Genomic DNA, 26201 nt, shown 5'->3' on the forward strand with positions numbered 1-26201 from the left:
CTTGATGTCTTTTGCCAGGAATTAGTTCCTCCTGATAACATGTCCAATACTGAGATGAAGTAAGGTATATTCTGGCTCTTCTTCTCTCTAGGTAATATTCAAATATTATTTCTCCTGGATGATTGTGGAGACTAGTAAATTGAATTCGGTGACCTACGAAGACAGGCTACGCATGTTTCCTAGATTCTCCATGTTCCACCAAATGCTTTAATTTCAATTAGAGTACTACTGGCGCTTCTATTTTTTCCCCAGACCAGTTAGTGAAAATCCTATAGAGTGAAGTTTTCACCTGATTCCTATGGACTCACGAGGAGTGGAATCAACTTTTAGAGAATTGATGTATTACTTGTGTGTCTGTCAGTTTGGTGAGGAGCTCTAGTAGTGTGGTGGTTACAGGTCAGGCTGCTGTCCACAAGGTCATCAGTTTGAAACCACCAGCTGCTCCAAGGGAGAAAGATGGGGCCTTCTACTCCAGTCGAGAGATACAGTCTCAGAAACCCACAGGGGCAGTTCTACCCCGTCCTATGGGGTCACTATGGGCCAGTATCCACTTGATGGCAGTGAATGAGCTTTTAGTTAGTTCGGTAATTTGCATCATTTTAGTCTATCTTTACCAAAATGAAACCATGCTATTTGCCAATCTCACTATTCTGAATTCGGTTCAGAGCAAGGGAGGAAACACAAATGGTCCATGAAATGAAAGAATAGCTGTTCTAAAGAAGAGAGCTTTTTCAAATACTCCTCATGGGCTGCACCTCGAGTCAGGTGCTGCTGCTAGTGCTATTGGGTCCTGACATACTAGTGGCAGTTTGGGACGGCGCTAGGACACTCTGTCATTGCTCAGGCTGTGTGACTGCAGCACACCCTGTTCTTGTCACACCCAGGCAGGAGTATCAGTTGCCTCCCCTGGGGTGGAGTTGAGGAGCTGACTAATGATTTTTTTCACAAGGCGTCTATGTCCCTGAGGGATTCAGATGAACAAAGTATGCTAAGAATTTTCAGCGTTTTGTTTACAGAAGGAAATGAGCATCTCAGATGTAGGATTAAGTATGAACAACGAAGTCCAGGTGTCAGAAACACTTCGGCAACCTATAAAATTCCCTGATGAGGTTTCCTGCCCTGAGCTTCACGGATAGTTCAGCTTGTGTTTACTCAAATGAGAAAACAAATCAGTGCTTAACGGGAACACCGCTGAGCTGACACATTAACTTTCATTTTATAACCAGACTATGTCAGAGAGGCAGGTTACCTCAGTGGGGACTCTTCCGGGCAAAGAGGTGAGCACAGTGTCTTCCTCCAGCTGAGAAGGCAAAAATAGATCCATCTTCGTCAACGCAAATCAACGAAAGAGGCTGATTGACTGCATACCTGCAGAGAAGTGTGATACACAAAATGCATATAGATGGCGGGATTGATAGTGAGGTGTCAGTGTGGCAGCGCTCTTGGCTTCAGCCCAAGCATCTTTATTCGAGATCGGACCAAACTGAGAATGCTTGGAGCCCGATGGAGACTAGTCCACATTCCCTTGCTTTGGGAAGGGTAACATGGAGGGGGACTGGTAAAATCCCATCAGGATATTGAGTTTGAAACATGCAGAATGCAACTGGATGGTGGCAGGGAGATATCAGGGAAGGACTTGCATATCTGCAGAAAGGTGGCTCTAGGAGGGCTACCAGTCAATTCATATGCACGTGTTACATTCCACGGTGCACTCCAGGGATAGATGGTGAGCAAAATTGTCAGGGCAGCTGGCCCCAGCTGGAACGAAAACATAAAAAGTTTATGATGCTGATTGACGCTAGCCCATTTCCCCCTTAGGTTCGTGCTTAAGATCTAGAGGCACTGTGCTCAGAGGGATAAAAAAGCGTTGGATATTCTCAGGTACACACAATGTTTGAGAATTTAGGAGCAAGGGACCAGGGCTCTCTAGACATGAGAAAGCCATGGGAGTTGTGATCCACTGTGGTCCAGATTGAAGAAGAAGGAAGGGCCCTTGTCAGTTATACCCAGTGACCGAGAGACTCTGGTCAAGCAGCATCTGTGCGGCCAGCAGACAGCATTGTCTTTGCTTCTCATCACTGCTGAAACAAAGTCCCACCAGCTTAGTGGCAGGACGCGGTATGGGTGCATCCTCTTACAGTTACGGAAGTTAGAAGTCTAAATGGGCTTTATAGGGCTCAGAGCAAGCTGTTTCTTTGGAATGTTCTGGGGAAGAATGTCTTCCCCGCCTTTCAAGGCTGCTCCCATTCTTTGGCTCGAAACTTGGCTCATTCCAACTTTGACATCAGTCACTGAATCTGTATTTTGGTTGTCTGTCCTCTCTCACTGTAATTACCTTTGGCCCTTCCAGATATTGCTGCATAAATGTCCCATTGGAAGACACTTAATTATATCTGCAAAGTCCCTTTGGTCATGTAGGGTAACGTAGCCACAGATTTCAGGAATCACAACCTGGCCATGGTGGGCAGGAGCAATATCTGATATAGCATAAATGTCTTCAGTCATCATTAGCAGAAATTTTGTCCTCATGAGCCCAGCAGAAAAGGTCACTTGTATGAGCTTCCAATCAGACAGAGACTATTCTGGGCATTGGTTCTCTTTGTCCAGTGAAATCCTTCTGCATTCCAGTGGTGACATTGCATGTTTATGCATGTAGATTGTGTGCCTGGGTGTGGGGGTAGGTGACATTTTCATGTCCTCCCTTCAACAACATTCAACTCCAAATACCAATAACCAAATGTTCCAACTGTTGGCTTTGTTTTTGTTTGGGGTCATCCAGTTGGTTAAAGAACAACCCTGTGAAAAACAGTAGGGCCCTGCCCCATCCTCCGCCACTCCCACACTCCCTGTCATGTTTCAGCCCATCACTGCAGCCTCCATGTCAATCCAGCTTGGTGGGCTCTTGTTTTTCACTGCTGCTCTCCTCTACCAAGCCTGACGTCTTTGCCGGGAACGAGTCTCTCCTGACAACATGTCCAAGGTACGTGGCATGTTGTTGCTGTTAGTTGCCTTTGAGTCAGTTCTGACTCATAGTGAACGATGTGTGGCTGAAGGAAACATCGCTCCATCGTGCACCATCCTCATCCTCCTCAAGCACTCTTACGTTTGAGCCTATGGCTGCAGTCACTGTGTCAATCCACCTCGTCAAAGGCCTTCCTCTTTTTCACTGCCCCATTAATTCACTGAGTAGGCTGTCTTTCCCCAGGGACTCCTCTCTCCTGACAACACGTTGAGAAAAAATTAGACCCTGGATTATGTGAGGAATCCCGAGGCATGGGCATCGGGATCGGAGAAAGGCTTATTAACAACCTGCAATATGCAGACGGTATAATCTTGCTTGCGGAAAGTGAGGAGGACTTGAAGCACTTACTGAGGAAGATCAAGGGTTGCGGCCTTCAGTACAGATTACAACTCAGTGGAAAGAAGACCAACATCCTTTCAACCAGACAGATAGAAAGCATGATAAACAGACACAAGATCGAAGATGTCAAAGATTTCATCTTGTTTCAGCCCACAATAAATGCCCACGGGAGCAGCAGTCAAGATCAAATGACCCCTCACTTTGGGTAAATCTGCTGCATGGACCTCTTTATTGTATTGGAAAGCAAGGATGTTACTTTGAGGTCAAAGATACATCTGCCTGACCCCATGCCATGTTATTTTCCAATTGCCTCACGTGTATCTGAAAGTTGGACATGGAATACGGTAAATTGAGGGAAACTCTATGTATTTGGCTTATGGTGCTGTGAAGAAGATTGACAGTACAGGGGCTGCCAAAGGGATGTGACATGTTAGGGCAAGAGAAATGCATTTATATCTTAAGTGTTTCCTTCAATGTATCTAAACTTATCCTTATGCATTTGATCTTTATTCTATTATGTTTATTATATATTGTTTCATAAATTATGTTTTATAAAACTGGATTGATCAAGGAAAATAATGTCCAAGAAATGAAAAATACATTACAATAAGCCCAACCCAAACTCACTACTATCTAGTCAGTGCCTACTCCTAACTACTCTCTAGGACAGGGTGGAACTACCCCTGTGATTTTCTGAGACTCTGACTCTTTATGGAAGGAAAATTTCCATCTTTCTCTTTCAGAACAGCTGGTGGTTTCAAACTGCTCACCTTGAGGTTGTCAGCCCAACATGTAACACTGTGCCACCAGGCCCCCTTACCTTACAAGGGGAAACTGTAGTTAATTAATACATATTTAATATAGCAATAAAATGTAAAATTTAAATATAAATAGGTACTAGGGTTCCTAATAGTATTTACGTAGGAGTATTCAGCACCACCCTTGAGTCAATGGGTCATGATCTGTGGTTAGTGAGCTGCTAGGAGGCTGGAAAGGATGTGACTGTTATTTCAGATATCAACAGGGTCACCAATGTTTGACAGGTGTTAGCAGAGTTTCTGAACTATGAAAGAACTGGGGGGAAAAGCTGGGCAATTAATTTCCCAAAATTAGCCGATGGAAACCTTATAAATCACAACAGAATATTGTCTGACCTAATTGCTTTGAATGCATTATCAGGAGAGAGCAATCACTGGAGAAACCCATTCTGTTTGGTGAAGTAGAGGGCCAGCAGGGTCCTGGGAGATCTTCATGGAAATGGACTGTCACTAGAGCCACATCTGTTGATTTGAACATGCTGTTCCTTGTGGGACTGATGCAGGACTAGCAACATTTAATTCTCAGTGGTGATTAATAACAACAATATTCCAAATATATTATCACAATTTTAATATATGTCCATGATACTGCTTGTACATAACAAAATGAATGATAAATATTCAATGATCTTTAGACTTTGAATTTTTTAATGAATTAAATGTATTATATGTGTGTAAAATGTTTCTGTATTATGCATATTTACTGAAGCAATTGACAGATTAGCATTATGTGAATTGTACTGATATGAATTGAATTTTATACACACACACACACCCCACACTAATATGTTATAAATCCTGACCTCTATGTCTGTGGCTATAAGTCCATACACAAATATGTTCCCACTGCTATGGTATTGAAACAGGGTTAATATATGAAGATGACTTGAATTAATCTTTTAAAAAAATATACAGGGGGGTAATACACAAATGAAAAGAGCCAATGGGGGAAGGGAGATAGCAAGTTGCATGAAGATGGCTCAGGAACAAAAGCTAAAGGAGGCCAGGACTTTTCTATATAGTCCACAGAGAAAGGAAGCTGGTACCCAAAATTAGAATTCACAGTCTCCAAAACAGAGGAAAATTTCTGTATGTCACAACCACCTGTTATAGTTATTTTTATTATTATTATTATCAGAGCAGCACTAAAGAGCTGAGAAAGTGCTCAGCTCAGAGACACCTACAAAGTGGAAGTGATTTTGTAATGCGATTTCTGACTCAATTTCAACTCATTCAGTTAGAAACACTTTAACCTGGCCCTTGTATTGGAAATGTAATGATAAAAAGCTCTCCAGAGAGGGTAATGAAGGTCAACAAAGATCATAACATGAGACAATATGTGTAAGGTTAAATGAAACATAAAGCATCGCAATTTTTTTGTTTGCTAAGACACGTGCTGTTGCATGTGCGGACTGACAAGTTACATGAAATGGAAGCAGCTCTTCCCTTTATCAGAGTTCAGAAAAGGATACCACCGAAATATCATTAAGGCAAAATCATATATTTTGAATAATTACATCTAATCCTCAGGGTAGTTAGCAGTCATGTTATATCATTGAAAAAACAAAAGTTCAAAAAGTATCAAATTCACAATGAGAGTAGCTATAAAGCTATAAAGACATATTCTATCCACTCTGACTGTCCTTCCACTCTTGAAAGGGTATGTTTCCATGAGAAGAAAAATCCATTAGGTTTAGTGTCATTCTGGAATAATTATCCATTTTGCAAACAAAGTTATGCCCCTTTGAAGGTCCCTGGATTGTGTAAACAGTGACTGAACTTGACTAATAACTGAATGGTTGGAAGTTCAAAGGCACGCAAGAATGTCTTGAAAGACAAGCTTCATGATCTAACTTTAAAAATTAGTCATTGAAGGCCTATGGAGCCTAGCTCTATTCTGACACAAAGTTTATTTGATGAAAAAAAACCTACTTTTTTTTTTTTTTAGCATTCTGGAAGTGATTTCAAGAAAAGTAGAAAATATTAAAAGAAGAAAAAAAAGTTTATGTAAGGCCTCAGAGGAAGTTCTGAGTTCTCTAGCTGGATTGTGTTCACATTCGTTTTCAAAACTTCTGTGGTCATCCATATATTATTATTATCTATATAGCTATACAAGCTGTACCCTCCCCCGAAATGGAACAAAGCACTGCCCAGTGGAGACATGGTAGTACTCATTTTTTTTCGCTAGGCCAGCATCAAGCAACTCGCTCTGAGTTACTGCACCCAGTGGCGGCATCACCTGGGAAGGTTCTCTTGGGTTACAGTGACTATTTTCATAAAAGCATTTTCACTCAAATATCAGTTTTGGATGGCTGATTTAAGAGAAAATGTTGACAAAATTCCTGCATTTGTGTTAAAAGCCCAACAGCGGACCACTCAAGAGATGGGGAAATTATCTGGACTATCTTGGAGTTTGGTTTAGTAAATTTTCAAGTAAGGTTTGGGAATAAGTAGGATTGCTGCAAAATGTGTGGCTCAGCTTCTGACTGACCAAGACAAAGAGCATTGAGTGGAAATATGCCGTGCTTTGGAAGAACATCTTCTCTCTGACCTCTACATTAGGATAACTTGGTAATTTTTCTCATTCTTTTCTTTTATATTTTAATCATTTTATTGGAAGCTCTTACAGATATTATAGCAATCCACAATTCAATCAGATCAAACATAATCATACAATTAATGCTATCATCAAGTTCAAAGCATTTTCTTTCTTCTTGAGCAACCTTTGTCCCCTCCCTTCTGCTCCCTACCCCCAAGGAACACTTATTCCACTATAAAAAATTATTATTATACTTTATCTTGCCATATCTTAAACTGTCCACTGTATCCTTTCCCTCAGAGAAACAACATGTGGCAGTGTGAAACTGACCCATAAAGTGTAGTTTGCTGTAATTTTAATGAAAGCTTTTTTTTCTTGCACATTAGCCTACTTCTTAAAAGTTAGGATGGCAAAGGTCACTAACTTGGGACATATTATCAGCAAGGAGCAATCACTAGAAAAAGACATCATGGTTGGCCAAGGTCCACAAAAAAGAGGGAACTCCTGAGTGATTTGGATTGACCTCCAAACCAAAAGAATGAACTCACAGTAAAAGTGATCATCCGATGACTCAGGGCCAGGCTACACTGTATTCTGATACCTTTATGGTTGCTTTGAGTCAGAGCTGCCTGGATAGCCCCTCACAACAGCCAAGACTCAACCAATTTGAATCTAACGGCAACAAAATAACAACAACTTCAGCTGAGCTGAGCATATTACCAGCATTCCCCCATGGATAATTCTTACTTCACTAAGTATAATTGTATTTCTGTATAAAAAAGTATTAACCTTTTGCAAATAATATGATGTCGACTGTTAAGTATATGTTGATCTATCTGCTAGAAGTTACCCATTCTTCTCTTTGCAGTTAAACCTATGAAAAACATTTGTTTAAACCTTTTTACTGAATCTCATTATAATGAATTCATACTAGTTTACTCAAATTGGGCATTATACTCCATCTCACTTAAACCTGCTTCCTTGGTGGAAACAGAATAACTTTCAAAATGCCTTAGCCATTCCCTTTTCTCACCCATAAGAACAATGTACTATTTACATAAGCCTGCTATTGACTTAGGATTTAGCCTTCTTTATCCAGTTTGAACACACAAAATTCTTAAGAGGAAACCCCAGGATATTTTCCCAGACATTTAATCATTGTTCCTTTCCTCTTTGGGAGCCTGGCCAAATCTTAGCTGGGGGTCTGGCCTTAAATAACGGAAGGCATTTTCTAATTCTACTGCCTCTGTGGCCCCTTTTCTTGGATTTATCCCTGGTTTCTAAGTATAGCTTAAATGTCATTTATAAAAAGTTAAAAAAAGAACACATTTCATATATTCCACTCATTCTTTCTTTTCAGACTCGTGAGTTTGCACAAATTAACCTCCAGTTTTCTGTTTGTTGACATGCAGCCCAGTCCTGAAACACCCATTTGTACCCATTGCTTTCTAAAGTGTCCATTACGAACCAGTCCTGATCTTCATTAAAGCAAGCTGCTGTTCCTGGACTGGAGGTTGAATTCTGTCAAGGTACACAGTGTAACAGAATTGTAGGTATAGCTGCCCCAGGGTCCAGAAGGAAAGGAAATATTTCCAAGGACACAGGCTCAGCCTTTGGCAGGACTGTGGAGATGGAGAAGCCTCTTCAGGATCTGAGGCAGCAGTGGCGGTCCCTGAAGACCTTGGATGTTGTTTCACCCTTCCTTTTCACCTTGTTTCATGGATCTTTGCGTACGGGGAGTCAATATGTTATAGGCACAGGTTGGTGAGGGGTAAGACATTAAGTATTTGATTCATAACAGCAAGCTTGATGATTCAAAGCCACCTTCCAAGGACAGCTTGGAAGACAGTTATCTGTTCCTGAAAAGTCACAGCTTTGAAAACCTTAGGAAGCGGTTCTGCTCCACCACACTAAAATACATCTCTCTCTTTCTCTCTCTCTCTCTCTCTCTCTCTCTCTCTCTCTCTCTCTCTCTCTCTCTATATATATATATATATATATATATATATATATATATATATATATATATATATATATCCTGAACAGATAGCTGTGCTGTTCAGGAACATCTATCTATCTATCTATCTAGATCTATATCTATATATCTATATCTATATATCCTGGTTTTGTTGCTCTAGAGAACCCTGTCTAAAAGGGGCTGCTAACCAGATGGTCAGCTGTTCAAAACCACCAGCCACTCCACAGGAGAAATTTAAGAAAGAAAAAAGTTATTTGAGTAGAAGTGCACAATAGGTCCTATTTCTCAAGGATTCCAAACTGACAATTAACTGTGGAATTAATAATAAAAAATAAAAATAGTGTATTTTAAAAAATGGTATAAGGTATTAAATTAAAAGTCAGCATTTCATTTCAGGTTGTAAACATATCATAGATACCCCTACCATTTTTCAGCTTAATCTCCCAGAGATGAACCTTAATAGATTATATAGCTAACAAGGTTATGTCATTTACAAGTAGTAGCACTGGAATTTTACAAATATTTCATCTAACTCAAAGCTACCCTCCTTCTGTGAGATACCCTCCACATTCTTAAATCTATTACTTAAAAAAAGTATAACAGTTTTATTGGCATGAATTTATATATCATGCAATTCAATGGTTTATACATATTAAAAAGGGTTGTGTAATTCATTACCACAATCAATTTTATGACATTTTCTTCATTCTTGTACTCATTCTTACCAAATCCTTATTTCCCCCCAACTTGCCCTGCCATAAGCCTAAGAAACTATTAATCCAGTTTTTGTCTCCATAGATTTACCAATCTTGGATTTCATATACAAGTAACCATACAAAAATAAAACAACAACAAAATAAAACAGAAAAATATCAATCAAAAAGGGAGCAGAAAACAATAAAACTAGAGCAAATTTAAAATGGGTCAAAAGGGAGAAAGAGTGACAGGGTGTTAAAGGTTAACCTAACTACATTGGCATTAATCCACTTTCCAGTACGCTCCGGCTGATAACAAGGCTATCCGCATCCCTGGCCTGTGGTGCCAGAGGAGCCTTCTGAGGCTTAAAATAGATTTGGGGATTTCAGTGTGATCTATAGCCTTCTGGAAACCAGGGGCTCAAAACTTAAAACTCAACCTTCCTCAGGTCTCCAGTTCCGCTTGTTGATTTCCCTGAATTCTCTCTTGGATTTTCATTGACTAAAAGTTTTGGTATATCCCCGGCTTGTGTACTGTTAGGGATTTGTGATAGTTTTCAATTTCACTTCCTCCCTGGCCATGGCTACACCCAACCTTCGATGATTAACTTCCGCAAGTGACTCATTTATTCAGTAATTCTAGTAATGTGTAGGCTGTGCCCACCCGGGTTGTGGATTCAGTTTGCAAAAGAGCATAGCCAGGGTTCTCTTGGGCAATGCCTCATAGGGAATTTCCTTCTACACATCACTGCTGTGGGTGCCATTAACAGCTGGGGTCAAGTTGCCTAATGTGTCAGTCCGGGTGGACTAGAGAAACAAACTCACAGACACTCATGTGTGTACAGGAAAGAGCTTTCTGTACAAGAGCAATTGAATATTGAGAAAACACTCCAGCCCAGTCCAGATCAAGTTCATAAGTCTGATATTAACCCATATGACCATTAGCGATCTATAAAGTCCTTTTCAGACTCAGGCAACACATGCAGTGATGCTGACTGCAGGAAGATCACAGGTCAGTGGGTGGATAGCGTTGTGGATCCAGTGGTGGTAGAAGCATCTCAGCACTGGCATGGATCTCCACAGGGCTCCTCCAGGTCCACAGCTCTGGTTGCTCTCAGCATAGTTCCATGTGTCTTGTCAGTCTCTCAGGGAGTGAGTGTGTGACCCGCCTCCGGTAAGTTATTTTTCTCCTTAATACCTCCAAATGAGGTCAAGCTGTGATCTGAATGACAGGCTAAGCTCCACCCCTCCAACCTTAATCCTCAAATTGACAACAGATTATGTAACTACCACACCTACCCATTCATGGTGACCTCACGCTCAGTGGAACGAAATGGTGCCCTGCTCTGTCCCATTCCCATGATCAGTTGAGTATCTGACTGTGATGATCCATCGGGTTTTCTGTGGCTGATTTTCAGAATACAATAGCCAGGTCTCTCTTCCTAGTCACAGTATAAAAGTTCCACAGTAAACTGTTCAGCAGCACACAACAGTCAGAATGCCACGGAGATGGATGGTGACTGCACGTGAGCTGCACTTGCTGGCATTGAATCCTGGTGCTACTTCTACCACTGAATCAGTCATAGGTACCTACTCATGAGTATAGCTTGTCCCTTCTATGGTATTTACTTTGTTGTATATCATACCTTTAGATAGTTCATACCTCTCAGGATAAGCAATTCTTGTTTCCTCTAAAAATTGAATATCTCTTTTCTTGGCCCTGAGAAGGGATGATATTTGAAAGTCATAATTTGGCCCCTTCTTTTTAACCTGTGGGTCTTTGTTGTCCTCAAAGACAAATCATAAAAAAGATGGATCAAAAAGGAGACAAAGAACCCACACCATCTGAATCTTGTTTCTAGTAAAACAGCAAAACCACCACTTGATCAAATCATCAATAAGCAACCGTGACAGCCTTTGAATGATCAGTAATGAAATGGGCACAGGTTCAGCGTTCCATGGAATGACTACTAAGAGTGAAATATAAGCAACGTGATCTGAAAAAGATATTTACTGGGAGGGAAGTCATGCTGGCTGGGCCTTTGCCTTTGTGTAAATTTCATTTTTTATTGAGGAGAGCTAAGCCTGTGGACTGTGACTTCTTCGATCCTGTTTATTACCAATCTCTCAGCTGGAAAGAAAGTCTCACACCTTGAATGCTTCACAAACGACTGCATGGATCACGGAGACCAAGTCCTACTGGAAAGTTGTTTTTAATGGGGAGATATTAGACTTCAAAACGTAATATTTGTACAGTCCCCATTTTTACAGCAAATGAAATATTATTCATAGTACAAATTTAAACTATTTTTTTCCAGATCTTTCTCCTCAAATCCCTCCCAAAATACATAGAACATCATTCTGGTGAAGTGGAATTACTTGGTATGGCTTTTCTATCTGTGCCTTTGTAACTCCAACCAAATAATTTAATTCTCTTTGCCACTTTGTCTATTCTGACCCATAGCAACTGTGTAGGATAGAGCAGAACTGACCTTGTGTGTGTCTGAGACTAGGTCTTTATAGAAGTAGAAAGCTTCGTTTTTCTCCTATTCGGATTGGCTGGGCCCAGGCAACCAGATTGTGTGAAACAATGATAGAGTGGAGTGGTCAGTTTTGCCATCCCCTGGCTTATAAGAAGGCTCTGATGGCGCCCCTGTCTGAAATGGTGCAAGTAGCAGAGACTCCAGAGCTCACAGCACCAAGACTATGCCACGGAGCCCAGGGGCCACAATGAAAATCCACAAAGGCAGAACAGAGAAGCAGCAGCCAGACATTGAGCCAGAGCAGCAGCCTTCTCAGTCCACAGAACAAGGCCAAGTCTAAGGAGCTATGTGATGGTTGAGGGGCTAAGGACCAGAGAGAGACACGGGGTTCCCTTGGCCTAGCTATGAAGAGGCACTGCTTCTGTAAAAGGATTGTATCCTTAATGTTTTATGATCCTGATTTGTGACTTTTTAACTTTCCTATTACTCCCCATAATTGCAAATACTGTCTTTGAGTTCTGGATGGTTACTGGAATACAGGTAAGTCAGAATAGGCTAAAAGAAGATGGAGAGGAGAGGCATGTCTGACTTCTGTCTTCTAGCAATTGGTCATGGTGCTGGGGCCCCCGTTTCCCTTGTGCAGCCTGCAGGTGTCAGACACGGGGCCTAGACCATTTCATTTATTCAATAGAATGGAGGACTGAGGCAAGCCTAACCTCTCTCTTGTGGCATCTGACTTCAGTTGGTGTGGAGTTGGAGTTTCTTTCTGCCTCTGTAGTCAGAGCAGGTTATCCATAGACCTCATTGCATTTAAGCAAACGTAAATCTGTAGCGTAACTCACCTTCTCAGAACATGGGTGGGAGTGACATCTTCTCTGATTTGGACTTTTGACTGTTGATCACAGTCATGGCTAGATCCGGTCAAGAGAGTCACACTGGTCAGGGGTGGCGTTGAAGCGTTTTGTGACTCCTCTCCAGGTATCTTTGGTTTCCATCACTCTTCTTTCCTCTGGGTGAGGCAAACCCTTAGCAGTTATCCCTTAGATTTCTGCTCACAAGCTTTGAAGGACCTGGTCACCGCACACCAACGTCGGATACAGAAGATTCTCTTTGTGGATTACGTCGTGCCAACTGACTTGGCATCCCCCGAGATTATGGTCTGGATTCCCTAAGCCCAGCGATTTGTCTGGTTATGTTTAGGATGTTTTCATGTGTTACCCCATTCCTCATGGAAACATTGACAGCAAAAATGTATAAATCTATCTATCTATATCTCTACCTACATCTATAACTATAGCTATCTATATCATTCCCTGCTTCCATACCTGTAGATCACCATGATTTCTGGATTTAGATTGTGGATACAGCAATATTTAGCTCCATTTCCTCTAATGCTTTCATCCCTCAAATGTCTTTCCCAGCCTGCATAATTTTTCTTTTTAATGAATTATCTCTTAAAAGGTATAAACTCAAGTCACAAACTGTACTAATCTGGTCTCAATACAGAACAAAGACAACCCATTCCCAATCAGGGTAGCATGGTAGATAGATTGCTGTTGTTAGGTGCCATCAAGCCAGTTCAGATTCACGGTGACCCTACGTGTGCACAGCAGAATGAAACAATGCCTGGGCCGGCACCATTCTCACAATTGTTCCCCTGCGTGAGTCTATTGTTAAAGCCACTCTGCCTGTTCGTCTTGTTAAGGACCTTCCTTTTTTGCTAGAGATATAGGGCTTAGGACTTAAACACATTATGTGTAACATAATTGAATCTACAAAGTGGTGAAGGGAGGGGAGGGAAACCATGCTAGAAGGTCTTTACAAGAAGCTACTGGTTATTAAGGGCATCCTTTCGACACTCAGTGAACAGATGCAGTTCTGACAGCAGCAGCAAAGCTAATGTTCTCTCGCTGAGTAAGTGCCAGCCCCTCCCTCTAGTTCAGACTATTATATGGGTGTCTGTGGGGTACAGAGAATCAGGTATGAGATGTTCCTTACCTGGTCTCTATGTTCCTAACATTGAGATGGTGTCATGGATTGAATTGAATCCACACGCCCACATATGGGTTGCAAATCCTGTAGATACCTGTGATAATAGTCCCACTGAGAATAGGTTTTATGTGCTATGTTAAGGAGGCAGTGTTAGTATAAGTTGTTGTTGACGTCATTATATTTTGAACTCTGAGATGAAGCAAACAAACAATCAAGCAGATATGGAAGAGTATAGATATCAAGCCACATGGAGCTTGCTAAAGAACTGAGGAACAGAAGTTGCAAAAATCTGGGAACCCACCCCCTCCAGAACCAATATATGGATAAAGCTCTTTCTTGGAGTTAGCATTCTGAGTTTAGACTTCCAGCCTCCTAAACTGTGAGAAACTACTTTTATGTGGAATTGTTAACTATTTATGATACAGGCAACATTGGGCACTAAGACATTAGCATGACTTGGAGCTCAAGGCCATGCCAAATGGAAAGCTAGGGCAAGGTGAGAGAAAGCAATATGGCTGGAGGCAGGGAGGCACTCCCTCCTTGAAGCAAGGCGGTCATTGTCTTGTACCAGTGGTTGGAGTCTTGTCATAACGGTGACCTAAAATAATTTAATCAGGTCAACATCTCTCATAATATCTACAGAACCCACATTGTTCATGTAGCAACAGTAATAGCAGAAACAGCAATAGGAATATCTGGTCCATTGGACATGGAAGACTTTGTAAGAGGTCTGGTAGGGATTGACCAAGAGCTATGTAACCAAGAGAAATTAAAATAAAGCTGAGCATGATAGTGGGACAAGAGGAAAGTAAAAGGAATTAGAGGAAAGAACTAGAAAGCAAAGGGCATTTATAGAGGTCTAAATACAGGCATGTACATTTGTAAATATATATGTATATATAGATGATGATGGGGAAATAGATCTACGTCTATATATTTATAGGTTTAATATAAAGGTAGCAGATGGACATTGGGCCACTACTCAATTACTCCCTCAATGCAAGAACACTTTGTTCTATTAAATTGGCATTCCCATGATGTTCACATTCCCAACACAATCACTGGAGACAAATGTTTGCATAAGCAAATATAGTGAAGAAAACTGATGGTACCCGTCTATCATATAGCAATATGGGGTCTTAAAGGCTTGAAGGTAAACAAGCAGCCACTAGTTGAGAAGGAACAAAGCCCACATGGAAGAAGCACACCAGCCTGTGTGACCGCTAGGTGTCAAAGGTATCAGGTATCTGGCATCAAAGAACAAAAAAATCATATCATTGTGAAAGAGGAGGAGTACAGATTTGGGTCCCAATGCCCATCTATAAGCAAGTGGACATCCCTGTACAGAAGGGTCGCAGGGAGGAGATGAGCCAGTCAGGGTGCAGTGTAGCAACAATGAAACGCACAACTTTCCTCTAGTTCTTACATGCTTCCTCCCCCCCATCTCCACCACTATCATGATCCCAATTCTACCTTAAATATCTGGCTAGACCAGAGAATGTACACTGGTACAGAAAGGAACCAGAAACACAGTGAATCCAGCACAGGTGATCCTTCAGGACCAGTGGCGAGAGTGGCGATACCAGAAAGGTATAGGGAAGGTGGGGTAGAGAGGGGGAACCAATTAGAAGGATCTACATATAACCTCCTCCATGGGGGATGGACAACAGAAAAGTGGGTGGAGGGTGACATTGGACAGTGTAAGATATGACAAAATAATAATAATTTATAAATCATCAAGGGTTCATGAGGGAAGGAGGAGCAGGGAGGGAGAGGGGGAAATGAGGAGCTGATACCAAGGGCTCAAGTACAAAGCAAATGTTTTGAGAATGAAAAGGGCAACAAATGTACAAATGTGCTTGACAGAATGGATGGATGTATGGATTGTGATAGGAGTTGTATGAGCCCCAATAAAATGATTTATTTTTAAGATGAAGGTAGGAGAGGTCATTCTGGATAAGCTCAAAAACTCCTACACCGCATATCTATGATCTAGAAGGTAGATGAACCTCATTTCATGTAAGGTCTGCTGTGGAATACAACCACCTGGGCAAAGGGCTCAATCTTCTTGGCCATGGCTCTTCTGGCTCAATGCCAAGACTACAATATTGGGCAGCTATAGTCTGAAGAAGGAAATGGCTTTATTCTATTCTGCACCTGGAGGTCACTTGCTTGTTTTAGCACTGGCTTCACTTTATGTAGGAAGACTGTCCTTCAGACTCTGCCTTAGTAAGTTCACTTCTTTGGGTCCTATAGACAATGATAGGGTGGGAGAACTCTTTCTCTAGGGGAAGAAGGCTTCCCTGCTCATGGTCAAGTTTAGGAAAGACCAGCAGGGGACGTATTTTAATTGTGGTGTGGGGGAAGTATAGTGAAAGTACTGCTGCCCCCTCCCCCTGAACTCTTGATAACTTATAAATCATTATTATTTTATCTTCTCTTACACCATCCGACTTCTCCCTCACGCAGTTCTCTGCTGTCCATCCTCCAGGGAGGAGGTTACATGTAGACCTTGTCATCTGTTCCCCCTTTCTCCCTCACCCTCCTGATATCGCCACTCTCACCACTGATCAGTCTCCTTTATCCTAGTCATTGGTCCAAAAGGCTAATCTGACAGTAATAAAACTGGAAATCAGATTCATTGTAACTGCTCGGCATTGGTTGGACATTTTTGCCTTTTTACTCTCTCTCTCTCTCTCTCTCCTGCTGTTGCTTTACTTCTCTCTCTCTCTCTGTGGCTCTCCTTCCTCTCCCTCCCTCCCTCCCTCCCTCCCTTTCTCTTACCCAGGTGCCTCTGGGCGGACCCTGAGTCATGTAGTTAGTAACCACCCCAGGACTGTTAGGGAACCCTGGGGGGTCTATTGATTTAGGGTTGGGCTGCTAACTGCAAGGTCAGCAGTTTGAAATCAGCAGCCACTCCATCATGAAAGATAAGGTATTCTGTTCCTGTAAAAACTGTCTCAGAAACTCAGTGGGGGTCATTTTACTATAGCTATAGGATCAAGCGTCAGTATTGGCTCAATGGCAGGGAGCTTTGCTGCTTGCATTTTTGAGTTTTGTTTGTTGTGGTTTTGAGGAACTGTACTAGACATCTCACAGGCTTTAACCGAAGAAGGGAAAGCGAGGGGAGGAAATGGATGGATGAGGGGCAATAAGAATCATTCCTAGAAATGAGCAGCTCTGGGAGGAGAAGGCTAACCCGGCATCTATTTCCTGAGCACATTTTGACCTTCCAACATCAGTGTGTTGGGAAGACAGCTAATCACTGTGTGAGGATCCATAGCTTCTCCTCATTCGCCTTCCCTCCGCCACTGAAGAGATTTTATTTTTCTGTTCTCTTCCCCTTCGCCTGCTCAGTGCCGGGTTTTTTGAAGTTTGGCCTTCTTGAGAGGAGCAACGCTACAGAGGTGAGGGGAATGGGAGAGGATGCCATGCTTGTTGAGGAAGAAATCTTTCTTTTTCCTGCCCTTGACATTTGGTAGTGGATAATCTGAAGACTTGATAGAGTGGGCCAAGAATTATACAAGTAGGAAGGTGCATTACTAGTCAGGGTTAGGGGAGAGGATAGAAATTCGTCTTTGGGGAAAATAATCTCAGGCACCGGCCAGCAATACCTTGCGCGGGGATTTGCAGCTAAGGTAATTGAGGGTAGAATACCTTAGTTTATTCTGCGAATGCAGAATTACATTAGTCTTTGATCCTGTGCAGAAACTAAATCATAAGAAGCCTTTGCCTGTTTTCAGGACATACCACCTTTTCTATTGTCAATTCACTGAAACAGGTTTTCCACCAATTTGTGAACTGATTTTGAAACATGATGAGTGCTAAGAACAGATGTAGAGATGGCCTAGCCTGCCGGCTTTGGTTCAAAAGCTGTTGCTTGGTCATCATGGCACACTGAATAAACCCAAGGCTGGTGGTCTTAAGACCTTTTGTGGCCATAACTGCCTTCTGGGTCCAGGAGGTTCACTGTGTAGGGATCTGGGATACAGATGATGCAATCCACTCCTGAATCTCGCTAGTAATTGGACCCCCACTCAGAGAGGGCTCGTTTGATACACAGCAGGACACGCCTGGTGGATTCTATCAGTATCCACCCAGCCTTTCGTCTGAAAGACCCCAGGAGGGAATGTTCATTTGGTGGGAGTTAAGGATTTGGCTGGAAGAGCCACATGGAACAATTCATTGCCTGTGCCCCAACACAGTATTCTCCCTGTTTCCTACCTTTATCGTTGCTAGGTGTTGTTGAGTTGCTGCTGATGCATAGCAACCCTATGTAGGAAAGATGGAAACACTGCCCAGCCCTGCAAAAGCCTCACAATTGTCCTTATGCCTGAGCTCAGTGTTGTAGTCACTCAGTCCCTCCATCTTGCTGACGGTCTTCCTCCTTCTTGCTGCCCCTCTGCTTTACCAAGTAGGAGGTCTTTCCCCAGAGACAGGTCCCTGGAGAAATTTGCTCCATATCTCTAGTGATACACTGCAAACTTTTGGTTTCTTTAAAATTACTGCTGATACATATTGAGCGATTATTCTACATCATGCTCTATTGAACAGTATACAGTTTGATTTGTGCAGCAACTTTTAAGAATTAAAAATTGTCACAATCCCACTTGGCATTTGACAGAAAAAAAAAAGCCATAAAGGGATTAAGTAACTTCTCGAAGTCGAACCAAACACCAAACTCACTGCCATCAAGTCAATTCGGACTACAGTGACTCCAACAGACCGGGGAGAACTGCCCCTGTGTTTCTGAGGCTGGACATTGTATAGAGCAGAAAGCCTCGTCCGGATCTCTTGACTTCATGGTTAAAAGCCCAAGGCTTAACCCAGTAAGTCACCAGGGCTCCTTACATAGAAAACAGTGGGCCCTAAATTCAAATCTGAGAGACTAGACATATATGTATATATACGTGTGTATATGTATATATGCATATACATATACATAGTAGCATATATATTAGATACCAAGTTTAAACTGACACTCTAGTCTCAGGCACTGTGGTTTGTTTGAAAGAAGATACACTTTGGCGGAAAATAGTTTTCAACTTCCACAGTTATTTCTTAAACAAGGGCATGTTGGTAAAAGTTTAACAACTGCCTCCTACCACAGGCCAGGGTCAAGGACTGATTTGGGGACTTTGCTGGTTTGGGAGCAAAAAATACTCCCCCTGCAGTGAATTTAAACTTCACAGCAGGGGGACTTTGAACAGAGGGTTGGCTCCTGCAATCTGGTGTGAACAGGCCACACCAATTCCTCCCAGCGGTTTAACCTGCTGGGAAAAAAGAAACCCTCCCAGCCTCAGCTTCACAGTCTATGTGCTGGGCATACACATAACGATCCCCTGGGCTTGGCTAGTTGGCCAGATTAAATATGACTATTCATGGAGATGCCCATCGATGCAAGTTGAAGAAGATCCCACTCATTTGAAAGACAATGGCATTCATTGTTGCTGTGTTTAGGTAACATGGAGTCAGTTCAGCCCCCTAGCCACCCCGTGCACAAGAGCAGGAACCACCGCCCCTTCCTGCGCCATCCTCACATCCGTCCCCCTGCTGGAGCCCATTGCTGCAGCCACTGGGTCATCCCTCCATCTCCTGAGGACCACCCTCTCTTTCCCTGCCTCTCTGTCATTCAGTTTGTCGGTGAGCCTGGAAACGGTGCCACTGGTATCTCAAGTGCCAGCGGGTCCCCAAAGTGAACAGGTTTCAGCGGAGCTTGCAGACCCAGAACAGCCTGCAAAGAAGGCACTGGCTGCCCATTTTGGAAGAAATAGCCACCGAAAACCTTATCCCAGTCACGAATATGTCCTCGAGGTTGTGCTGATGGGTAGGGGATCTTCTTCTCTCAGGAAAAACATTACTTATCCCACCTCCTGCTTTATCCTGTCACTTTACTCATCTTTCCTTAACAAAAAAATATTGTCCTTGGTTCTCCTTTTATCTGATGGTCCATCTAAGAGAGAGCGAAATAAACGAGAAGGAATCATGCTGGCCTTGGTGCTGTTGATTTCATAAATAAAACGAGTCTCTAGGAACAGGTGTATTTGATAAAATGACAGAATCCAAAGCTGAGTTTTCAAGATATTCAACATACAGATTTAATCCTATTAAGGAAAAGCTTTAACCCCTTAATTAATCATGGATATTGTAAAACAACGGCATATACACTACCATACATGTCTATCCAGATGTTTTTATTTGTAATCTAGAAATGGCTTATAATGAATAATTCTCTCTCTTTTACTGCCACCGACAGGTCGATGCCACCCACCTGCTAGGGACCCTGTAGGAGAGGAAGAGCCCTTCTACGTGTTCCTGAGACTTTCTCCCAAAACAGCTGGTGGTTTCCAACTGCTGATCTTGTGGATCACAGCCCAGCACGGAACCACTATGTCACCAGGGCCCCTAAAAAGAACCCAGTAGCGTTTGGTGCCTGGATTTACTTAACCTTCATGTAACTACTCCCTGACTTGTGCCTGTGTTGATCCTCAGTGGAATAGCTGCCGCAGGGCAGTCACTGCCTGTCAAGAGAGCACTGAGACACGGATTTTGGGGGATTCCGGCATTGCAGGAGTTAACAGCCTCGGCAGACACATGTGTACACAGGCAGGGAGTGCGAAGAAGGAAAGAGCAGAGAACAAGGATCAAACACCAACAACCGGCCACCTTCAATGACGCCAAATACGAATTTTTCAGGAGACACTTGGGAGGGGATCATTCTTTGCTGGCCACTTTTAATTTTTCTTCTGAACCTACTGTCCAGGACAGGGACGGAGCCTTCGACTGCAAACCGCGCAACATGGCATGCCCTTTGAGTACACCTCTGTATTAAATCTCTCTCCACATGGATTCAACCAACTGCCATCTCTGCGGTGACACACGTCTGCCGGTAGATGGCAGTCATCCTTCATCGTTCACTGGCTCCCATTGACACCTGTTGGAGGCAGCCTGAAGTTCTGCCCACCGCCACCCAATGCACCGCGCGCTTTGAGCTGGTCTGTAAGGGCTCAGCAACAAATGTATCTACTCGGATCATCTTAAAACATTGTAATGAAACACAATTTTCATGTCAGTGATTTTTAATCTTCCTGAACATTTTGTGAGCGCAGCTCATAAAAGTACGTGTGTGTAGTCGGGATGGGGATGCCAGTGGCTTTGGGGTCTGTGGCCGTAATACAGAGCCATCTAAGAAAATGTCGATTCTGTAGAAACAAGAGGTAAATTAACAATAAAGGGTACTGACCCTGAGTGTAAATGTGCCTACTAAGCAACACTCATCGAACCCACTCTCTGTTTTCTGAGATAATAGCACACTAGTAGCTACTTAGTCCAATGGCTGGAATTATTACAATCACACCAAGCAATTGCCGACTTTCTTCTCTGAACAAGAAAGTGTACTGGGCAGTAGAAGAATACAAAGTTGAGTAAGACATAAATCCTAGCTTTAAAAAATCATTTCATTGGGGGATCGTACAACTCATCACTATCTATACATACCTCCCTTTTGTCAAGCACGTTTGTACATTTGTTGCCACGATTATTCTCAAAACATTTGCTTTCTACTGAGCCCTTGGTATCAGCTACTCATTTTCCCCTCCCTCCCTGCTTCCCGTTCCTCATGAATCCATGATAAGTTATAAATTATTGTTTTGTCCTGTCTTATACTGTCTGGCATCTCCCTTCACCCACTTTTCTGTTGTCTGTCCCCAGGGAGGGGTTATATGTAGGTCCTTATAATCAGTTCCCCCCAGCTTTTTAAGCTCATATGTTTTTTCCTCAGGACGTATATGCATCAATTGTGCACGCAGAAGGTTATATAAAAAATTCCAAAACTGTGTTTAGGCATGGAGAGCATCACAGCCCTGTATGGGTAGAGCATTGGTAAGGAAGGTGAGTTTGGAAATGACTATGCGATCATACATAGGAATTTGTTGGCAATTTAAAGATGCCATCCCATACACTTGCACCAAGTATAACAAAAATGTACTTTTAAAACTCCTTGAAGGAAAATCTCATAATGTGTACATATAACTATATGTTATCTCTGTTTCTCTCACACAAAATACATCCATATACACACCGAGAAGGGATTCAATAATTAGTGGAAAATTGAAATTGAAAGATAATGACATTTTAACAGGATTTTTATGAAGCCCTTCTGAGTGTGTTTTGTGTTGTGGATAGCAATCCCCCAAACTAAAAACTCATTGCAATCAAGTCGTTTCCAACTCCTGGTGCTTCTACAGGACAGGGTAGAACTGCCCCTGCGGGTTTCTGAGACTGTGACTCTTCACAGGAGTAGAAAACCCAGCCTTTCTCCTGCAGAACAGCTGGGAAACGAATCTGAATTGGGAGGCATACAGGCAGAGGCAGGGATAGGAAAACTGTCTCAGGGACTTTGGACCTGTTCTCAGGAGAGACCCGTCCCTGGAGAAGAGTAGCATGCTTGGTAAAGTGGAGGGGCGGCCAAACAGAGGAAGCCCCTTGACAAGATGGTCGACACCGTGACTTCTATGGGCTCAAACATAAGAACCATTGTGAGGCTGTGCAGGACCTGGGAGTGTTTGGTTCTGCTGTACCCTGGGTCACGGTCAGTCGGAATTGACTGGATGGCACCTAACAAATTCTATCATCTGTCTGTCTATCTATCATTGAGTTGGAGCTGACTCAGTGGCATCTAACAACAACATCCTCTATATATTTAAGAAACTCTGGCAGTCCTGTCAGATAAACATTGGACTGTTCAGATAAGGTCCAAAGTTCAAACCCACCAGCTGCTTTGTAGGAGAAATGTGAGGTTAGCTAGTCCCAGAAAATACACACCCTCAGAAACCTTGCATAGCACCATTGTGAGTCAGAGTAGACTTGATGGGTGTGAGTTTTATATACATGTATCTGTATTTCCCCAAACTCTCAAGGACGCGCCTGTGGTACCCAGTGGAATTTGATTTTAGATTTTACAGTTGACAAATCCACATAATCCCCAAATAAATGAGTTTCTATCCCCATGTAACTCATGGAATCCCTAGAAATAATTACCTATTTATACCATGTTAAAATATACCTATTTGACAACTGTGTATTTTTAATGTATGCTTATTATAGAAATTGCAACATTTAGGAAAAATTAATTAGACAGTAATGAAAAGAACTTTTAATCCTACCTCCGTGATGGGATATTTCTAATGTTTCAGTGAGAAATAAAATCTTAATGATTATATAAACATTCCAATAGCAGCGCCATGTGTGGGTCCACATTTTTTGAAAGCTACTAAACTCAGCCTGAAATTATTGGCACATAAAACCAGTTTTGAGCACAATGGTATTTTCCTGCCTTGTTAAAAATTATAAGCAAATCAATGAAAATGTTTACACTCGGTTCAAATTTGAAAGTAGGACAAATGAACAAGTATGCTTTTTCCCATTCAGGTATCCACTTGGGGCTTTGTTGCTAACAATTTGGAGTTAGTGTCTCGGCTCAATTGAGTTGTTCATTGGATGGCTGCTTCTCTTTCTGAGATTAAATTTCCTTCCTCTCAAGTGGCATCATGACATCTACAAGAGGTTCAGGTGAAATGTGTGCGATATCGGGCATATGTCCCGTGTCACTTTCTGCTCTGACACACAGGGTGTCCCAAAGGATCAGAATCAGCTCAATGACAAAGGGTCTTGCACAGGTACCAACGCTGCACAGAGTGGCCTTCGTGGTTGGGAAACTTGGGGAGAGCACGAAGCCCTGCTACCCTAGTTTTGGACTCAACTTCAGGTAGACAGATGTCTGAGCAGCTCCCAGGTATGCCATCACCCATGTGTCTATCGGTGATTTTTTTCTCCATTCATTTTCCTCTCTCCTCCATTCTCCAGTTCTCCTCTTGCCCCGGGCTTACGCTCAGTACTGGTACAGAGATGCACATGCTTAAGACAGATCTCGGACCTTCCTGGAGCTCTCTGCGAGGAATTAGCACCGGCCTCCAGCATCCCCATACCTGGCCACCTAATTTCAACCTCAAGCAAGGAGCCTCAGGTCAGTCCCTTATGGCTCCACCCTCAGTGCATGGAGCAGAAAAAAATAGGGTCCTCACTGGAGGATCTCTCTCATCTCAGAATTTTCCAACCTCTGGGCTAGACTCCTGTGTGGCATTTCTCTTAAAGGGGCCCCCATCCTCTTTGGCTGGACTCCTCAGGACCTAGAGGGACTACACCACCCTACTTCTCCCCTTCACACTGCATGGATTTTGCATGGTAAAACCATTTGGCCTGTTGGTCCAGAGGCACTGCCAGATTCCTTCACTCGCTTCATTACATCATGCCAGCTTCCTTTGGGAGGGGGCATGATGTGGTGGAATGCTCAGCGGTAACTAACTGCAGGGGGCACATCTGCTATCAGAGCTAGACACCTTCCAGTCTTGCCTTCCAGTCTCCTCTCCCATCCTTCCAAGCATGTTTTGTCAGGGCTTTCTCTGAGCCAGCAGCATCAGCTTGCTCCTCAGCAATCACCTAGTGGGTGAGGGAAGCTGAGGTCTCTGGAGAGGATCAGATGTCAGCGACTTGAGCTGGGCCTGGGGCTGAGGCACTTGGCCATTGCTGAACTTGGACACTATGGCCCCTTTAAGCTAGCGGGCTGGGCATCTGTTCTTCCCAGCTGTGCACACCTTTGATTTCCTTGAGAGAAACTCTAATTGTATTTCCACGGCAGCTTTTTCAGGCCTTATATGTGACTTAGGACATGTGAGGAGAAACACAGAGAGCATCACGGCTAACAGTGCTCCTTTCATTCCTGGCTCCGGAGCTGGGGTCCACGCACACGCCTGATGCAGCTCTTTCGGTTCCTACAGGTGGCTCTGAAGTATGTTTGAAAATGAAAATAAAACTATTATAGGACATAGTCTGCTACTAGTGATTGCATTTGTTTGTCAAATACATGCAGCATCTCCAGGAATTTTGAGATTGTGATGAGGGACAGGATCGACTCCTCTGTCTCACCAGCCCCTTGCTCTCGAGGTCACCACTCACTCGGCAATGTCACTTTGTGTAATGTTTTTAAAGCATCCTTTTAAATAAATTGATTTACTGATGAAATGGAAAAAACAACAACAACATTGCATTCAGGAAACTCTTCAAGACTGAAAGTCTTCCACATGTAAGGTTGTCTGAGGTCCTGCCTTTTCATTTGCTATCCCACCAATCACTGCCCTAGATCCTGGGCCACTGGGCTGAGGCCTGGGCATCTTTTCTAATGTGAGATCATTCCCACTCTCTCGAAATCTGGACTACAGGTGTCTATGTCCCCAGTGACCTTGGCAAATGTCTTTAATGAGATGATGAGAAAGCAGGGGCGTCAGCATTGAACCCATACTATTTTTTTTCCATGGACTTTCAATCTCATTTATATTTTGTTGGTCATTTTATGCTTCTCCAGAACATAAGTCCTTGTAACTTGTGTTGCTTAATTTATCTAGTTGATTCTCCTGTTCTTATAAGCAAACTGAGACCTGATTGTCAGGCGACACTCCAATCATATCTTACAGGTGCCATGTGTAGAACATAAACCTAATTATCACACTAAGTCATACTGAATACCCCTCATATTTGTCTACCTGAGTGGCAGACACAATTTTTTTATTTGTTTTTATATATTACTTCTAATTGAGCAAGAGAGAGACTAGGGTCCTAGTGGGTTGCATATTGGGCTAGTCTCCTAGTGGGTTACATATTGGGCTAGCAACCACAGTCATCAGCAGCAGGAAGCCACCAGCTGCTCCACACAAGAGAAAGAGGAGGCTTTCTACTCCAGAAAAGATTTACAGTCTCGGAATCCCATAGGGGCCGTTCTACTTTGTCCTGTAGCTACTGTGAATTAGAACTGACTGGATATCAGTGAATTTGGTTAAGCGTTTGGTCTAATCTATCATTTTTTTAAGGGTGGCCCCAATAGCTGTATCGTTTTTCCCTTCTATGCCAGCATGTCTTAGCTTCATGTCATTAAATAACCCATATGGTGGTGGCATGACCCATTTGATACAATCGAGGGGGAAATGCCAGTGGGGAATGTTTGTTTGAAATGGATTACTCTAGCAGTGATTCAATACAACTCTGAGAAGAAAGGATGAGATAAGATAGGAAAAAATGTTGATTTAAGAAGAAATGTTAAAAAAATGGTACAAAATAAGAAACCTCTTTATTAAACAAAAATATAAAAATGTCACCTTATTATTCCGGAACCTATCCTTTCTAAAGGTCTATGTACTTCTGAAGGTGCTGTTTCCAAACCTCTAAGAATTTTGTGCTCTTCAATTTATTTCATATCAACATGGAAGCTTGGCATCCTCCAGGGT

Source organism: Tenrec ecaudatus, chromosome 3 (genome assembly GCF_050624435.1).
Source record: "Tenrec ecaudatus isolate mTenEca1 chromosome 3, mTenEca1.hap1, whole genome shotgun sequence".
Taxonomy (NCBI): Eukaryota; Metazoa; Chordata; class Mammalia; order Afrosoricida; family Tenrecidae; genus Tenrec; species Tenrec ecaudatus.